Source organism: Uranotaenia lowii, chromosome 1 (genome assembly GCF_029784155.1).
Source record: "Uranotaenia lowii strain MFRU-FL chromosome 1, ASM2978415v1, whole genome shotgun sequence".
In the NCBI taxonomy this organism is placed as follows: Eukaryota; Metazoa; Arthropoda; class Insecta; order Diptera; family Culicidae; genus Uranotaenia; species Uranotaenia lowii.
Window position 1 is genome coordinate 205,495,417 of NC_073691.1, and position 7,272 is coordinate 205,502,688.

Sequence of the window (7,272 nt, forward strand, 5' to 3'; positions counted from 1 at the left end):
TTTCCAGCGGTGCAGCGTATATATTTTATACACATTATCCGCAACAATGAACGATAAACGAAGAGCTGATTGTGTGGGTTTTCTGAGTTGTTTAATTAACTGAATTACACCTTTAAAACAATAACATTAAAGTTGTTGGGAAACCCAGAACTGGTAGGGTGAAGTAGAGGTCCTTTGGAGTTTAACAACGTCTTATTGTGCAGCAATAAAATTAAGCTTGTTTTCATGGAAATAAATTCAAACAATAAAAGTCATCAAGCTTTTCAGCATTCACATTTGTTGCACAAAAGACGGAAATAAGGTTGCCATAGCATAGCATAAAGAAGACGAACACACCTTTGATTCAATATTTAAAATAATTTGGACAATTTTGTTAATTTTGACAATTTTGACAATTTTGACAATTTTGACAATTTTGACAATTTTGACAATTTTGACAATTTTGACAATTTTGACAATGTTGACAATTTTGACAATTTTGACAATTTTGACAATTTTGACAATTTTGACAATTTTGACAATTTTGACAATTTTGACAATTTTGACAATTTTGACAATTTTGACAATTTTGACAATTTTGACAATTTTGACAATTTTGACAATTTTGACAATTTTGACAATTTTGACAATTTTGACAATTTTGACAATTTTGACAATTTTGACAATTTTGACAATTTTGACAATTTTGACAATTTTGACAATTTTGACAATTTTGACAATTTTGACAATTTTGACAATTTTGACAATTTTGACAATTTTGACAATTTTGACAATTTTGACAATTTTGACAATTTTGACAATTTTGACAATTTTGACAATTTGACAATTTTGACAATTTTGACAATTTTGACAATTTTGACAATTTTGACAATTTGACAATTTTGACAATTTTGACAATTTTGACAATTTTGACAATTTTGACAATTTTGACAATTTTGACAATTTTTGACAATTTTGACAATTTGACAATTTTGACAATTTTGACAATTTTGACAATTTTGACAATTTTGACAATTTTGACAATTTTGACAATTTTGACAATTTTGACAATTTTGACAATTTGACAATTTTGACAATTTTGACAATTTTGACAATTTTGACAATTTTGACAATTTTGACAATTTTGACAATTTTGACAATTTTGACAATTTTGACAATTTTGACATTTTGACAATTTGACAATTTTGACAATTTTGACAATTTTGACAATTTTGACAATTTTGACAATTTTGACAATTTTGACAATTTTGACAATTTTGACAATTTGACAATTTTGACAATTTTGACAATTTTGACAATTTTGACAATTTTGACAATTTTGACAATTTTGACAATTTTGACAATTTTGACAATTTTTGACAATTTTGACAATTTTGACAATTTTGGTAATTTTGACAATTTTGGTAATTTTGACAGTTTTGACAATTTTGACAATTTTGACAATTTTGACAATTTTGACAATTTTGACAATTTGAACAATTTTGACAATTTTGACAATTCTGATAATTTTGACAATTTTGATAATTTTGACAATTTTGACAATTTTGACAATTTTGACAATTTTGACAATTTGACAATTTTGACAATTTTGACAATTTTGACAATTTTGACAATTTTGACAATTTTGACAATTTTGACAATTTTGACAATTTTGACAAATTTTGACAATTTGACAATTTTGACAATTTTGACAATTTTGACAATTTTGACAATTTTGACAATTTTGACAATTTTGACAATTTTGACAATTTTGACAATTTTGACAATTTTGACAATTTTGACAATTTTGACAATTTTGACAATTTTGACAATTTTTGACCAATTTTGACAATTTTGACAATTTTGACAATTTTGACAATTTTGACAATTTTGACAATTTTGACAATTTTGACAATTTTGACAATTTTGACAATTTGACAATTTTGACAATTTTGACAATTTTGACAATTTTGACAATTTTGACAATTTTGACAATTTTGACAATTTTGACAATTTTGACAATTTTGACAATTTTGACAATTTTGACAATTTTGACAATTTGACAATTTTGACAATTTTGACAATTTTGACAATTTTGACAATTTTGACAATTTTGACAATTTTTGACAATTTTGACAATTTTGACAATTTTGACAATTTGACAATTTTGACAATTTTGACAATTTTGACAATTTTGACAATTTTGACAATTTTGACAATTTTGACAATTTTGACAATTTTGACAATTCTGACAATTTTGACAATTTTGACAATTTGACAACATTTTGACAATTTTGACAATTTTGACAATTTTGACAATTTTGACAATTTTGACAATTTTGACAATTTGACAATTTTGACAATTTTGACAATTTTGACAATTTTGACCAATTTTGACAATTTTGACAATTTTGACAATTTTGACAATTTTGACAATTTTGACAATTTTGACAATTTTGACAATTTTGACAATTTTGACAATTTTGACAATTTTGACAATTTTGACAATTTTGACAATTTTGACAATTTTGACAATTGACAATTTTGACAATTTTGACAATTTTGACAATTTTGACAATTTTGACAATTTTGACAATTTTGACAATTTTGACAATTTTGACAATTTTGACAATTTTGACAATTTGGACAATTTTTAAAATTTTGACAATTTTGACAATTTTGACAATTTTGGCAATTTTGACAATTCAGACGTGTTTTCCAATATTTATTTGTATCTCAAGTTATGAATCTGAATTTTTATAATAAAATGTTCCTGAATTGTGCCAAAATAATTGTTTTACTTGTATGAAATGTCTCCCCTTGCCATTTTGGTTCCATTTGCTTGGTCAGTTTTAAAGTTATTAAAAATATGATAGTGTCGGTCATATCTCTAACCGTAATCCTTTCCATGCCGCATTGGCTCGATCATTTAGCGAGTATTTTTTTAAAAGAATGGATGCATCTCCCTTCCTTTTCTATCTCCCCATTGAAAAGTAGGACGAGTCAAATAATCATTTCTTGTCTCCACATAGTCTCCCATGCCAACATCGGCTTCATTCGATTAAAAAAGTTACATAGTTATGCGTAAAATCATATTCACCCCACTGTAATAAATAAAGGTTCCCAAATAAGCATAGAACACTCATCGTTCCTGTAGAGAATAATATCCAAATCAAAGACAAAGAGAATCACAAAATGTATGATAATGAACAAACACTACACAGTGTTTTAAAAAATTGAAAAATGTCATCATGGGCTTTTTTAAAGGTTAGATTTCAAACTGTCTCAATAGTATGTTCTACAATGTTGAAGTTTTTGAAAATGAGCATGTTTTCCTGTTACTTTTTTTCTGATCAATTCACCTAAAAGTGAGATAGTCATAAAGACGACTTCGTTTAAGTTGTAGAGTATATTTAAAAACTTGGTAGAAGACACCAAAGCTCTATCTTTTGAAATTAATGTTTTAAAGGCATTTTCGTAAAAATTAAATTCGAAAAACGTAATTTTTCAACTTTTTTTATGAAGATATAAAGTCTCTATGTTTTTGAAGTTTGATGGTACTTTTCGAGTAATTTCATTGTAAATATCCTTGAGAAAATTTCTTTGAAAAAGTTTAGCATCATGTATCAGCCTGTGGGCTCTTTATGTATATTGGAAGAAAAAAAATTATGCATACTTTCTGAAATCTGTAGGTTTGAAAATCCTTATGGCCCGCGGGCCAAATTTGTTTTGACTATTAAGGATCCCCGAATTTATGCTAACATTTTTTCTTTCAATGTACATGAAGAACCCACAGCTGTGCACAGGCGGATCTATGATGTGAAATTTACATAAAGAAATTCATCTTCTGCTGTTCTTAGCTTCAAAATGAGGCTATTTTCGTGAAAATATGATAACAGCCAGTGGCTTAGATGTCTTTAGGGAAAAGAAAGACAGTACATTTAACACAGCACAGCTTCTAAGACTACGAGATACGACCGAGAAGTCAAATATCACCACACTCTGTTTCTCTTCGATTTTAGTGTAATAAAATATCTAACAATTTTTTTTCTCTTTTTCATTACAGGTAAGCCCGCTGATAATAAATTGACTGTAAGCTGGACAAACGGGTGGAGCCTGGTTCGACAATATGAGTCTTCCAGTGTCTACTTGTGCTTAACGAAGTCTCAGGTTGTACCAAGCTACATAACTCAAAAGACTGCATTGCAGGTTACAAATCCAATGGGAATACAAAATAAATTGCTTCGCTTTTCAACCGTTTACTAAAACTTTTCTGATCATTAACCCCCCCCCCCATACTATCCACAGTGAAGACGGAAAGATACGAAGGCAAAATAACTGATCTACAGTGACCCAAAGGTAATATTCCATATTCTAATTATTATTGCGGTGAGTATAATGTTGGTAGGTATCGTAATTATCTATTCCCTTAACAGCATTTAATGTATCAATATTCCATATATACTTTCCCAAATGACATAAAATCATATTTAGGTCTTTTCATATTCAAAATATTATATGAAGCGTTTGGTAGGGATCTCCACGCTTCATTCCGCCCCTGTATGCTGTATCTTTCGCGGTTTTCATCACATGGTTGGCCTGGCCGTAGTAATATCTGCAATGCATAGGAATATGTAACAGATAATACGCTGAAAAGAAAAATGATAGACGCAAGTCTCCCATTTTCCAGGATGCCTACAAGTTTTGGCCATGTTGATGTAAGAAGAAGAAGAAGAAGAAGAAGAAGAAGAGGTAAGCCCGCTGATAATAATTTTGTACAACTACATATCGAAATTTAAGGGCGAACAAATAAATCGAGTAAGATTTCAAAATGGTGTCTTGACAAAATGACAAAAATGACAAAAATGACAAAAATGACAAAAATGACAAAAATGACAAAAATGACAAAAATGACAAAAATGACAAAAATGACAAAAATGACAAAAATGACAAAAATGACAAAAATGACAAAAATGACAAAAATGACAAAAATGACAAAAATGACAAAAATGACAAAAATGACAAAAATGACAAAAATGACAAAAATGACAAAAATGACAAAAATGACAAAAATGACAAAAATGACAAAAATGACAAAAATGACAAAAATGACAAAAATGACAAAAATGACAAAAATGACAAAAATGACAAAAATGACAAAAATGACAAAAATGACAAAAATGACAAAAATGACAAAAATGACAAAAATGACAAAAATGACAAAAATGACAAAAATGACAAAAATGACAAAAATGACAAAAATGACAAAAATGACAAAAATGACAAAAATGACAAAAATGACAAAAATGACAAAAATGACAAAAATGACAAAAATGACAAAAATGACAAAAATGACAAAAATGACAAAAATAACAAAAATGGCAAAAATGACAAAAATGACAAAAATGACAAAAATGACAAAAATGACAAAAATGACAAAAATGACAAAAATGACAAAAATGACAAAAATGACAAAAATGACAAAAATGACAAAAATGACAAAAATGACAAAAATGACAAAAATGACAAAAATGACAAAAATGACAAAAATGACAAAAATGACAAAAATGACAAAAATGACAAAAATGACAAAAATGACAAAAATGACAAAAATGACAAAAATGACAAAAATGACAAAAATGACAAAAATGACAAAAATGACAAAAATGACAAAAATGACAAAAATGACAAAAATGACAAAAATGACAAAAATGACAAAAATGACAAAAATGACAAAAATGACAAAAATGACAAAAAATGACAAAAATGACAAAAATGACAAAAATGACAAAAATGACAAAAATGACAAAAATGACAAAAATGACAAAAATGACAAAAAATGACAAAAATGACAAAAAATGACAAAAAATGACAAAAATGACAAAAATGACAAAAATGACAAAAATGACAAAAATGACAAAAATGACAAAAATGACAAAAATGACAAAAATGACAAAAATGACAAAAATGACAAAAATGACAAAAATGACAAAAATGACAAAAATGACAAAAATGACAAAAATGACAAAAATGACAAAAATGACAAAAATGACAAAAATGACAAAAATGACAAAAATGACAAAAATGACAAAAATGACAAAAATGACAAAAATGACAAAAATGACAAAAATGACAAAAATGACAAAAATGACAAAAATGACAAATATGACAAAAAATGACAAAAAATGACAAAAAATGACAAAAAATGACAAAAATGACAAAAATAACAAAAATGACAAAAATGACAAAAATGACAAAAATACCAAAAATGACAAAAATGACAAAAATGACAAAAATGACAAAAATGACAAAAATGACAAAAATGACAAAAAATGACAAAAATGACAAAAATGACAAAAATGACAAAAATGACAAAAATGACAAAAATGACAAAAATGACAAAAATGACAAAAATGACAAAAATGACAAAAATGACAAAAATGATCACAAAATAATCACAAAATAAGCGCTAAATAAGCACAAATTTAGCACAAAATATGCACAAAACTGACAAAAAAATGTAACAACACTGATTCAAAAAACGGCCCAAAAATGACACAAAAATGAAATAAAAATGACACAAATTTGACGCAAAAATGACACAAAATGGCAAATAAAAAAATTATCACCTCAATTAAACAAAATGACACAAAAATGATACAAAAGTTACACAAAAATGACAAACAGTGATACAAAAATGGAACAAAATTGACACAAAGAGTGCCACAAAAATTTACACAAAAAAGACTCAAAAATGTCACAAAAATGATGCAAAAATTACTCAAAAACTACTACAAATAAACAAAAAAATCAACCATAAATATAAAAAAATACAAAAAATAACACAAAAATACACAAAAATTACACAAGAATATCACCAAACTGACACAAAATGAACACAATAAAAATAAAAATGTTAAATAATTGTCCAAATTGACATAAACATGACACATAAATGACACATATTGACAGAACATAAGAAAAAATAACACAAAAACAACACATTTTTATTGCACAAAAATAGCACTAAGATATGACAAAATTGAGCAAAAATGACATGAAAAAGACAAAAAATAACATTCAATAAAACGCTAAAATTACAAAAATTTCACACAAATTTGACACTAAACCGACAGTAAATGGACACAATATTAGCATAAAGTTATCTTCAAATTAGCCCAGTAGCGATACATGAATTCCAAAAAAATGACAAAAAAATACACAAAATTGAAACAAAAATGACACAAAATAAAAACAAAATGGGCACAAAATTGACACAAAAGTTGCACATAA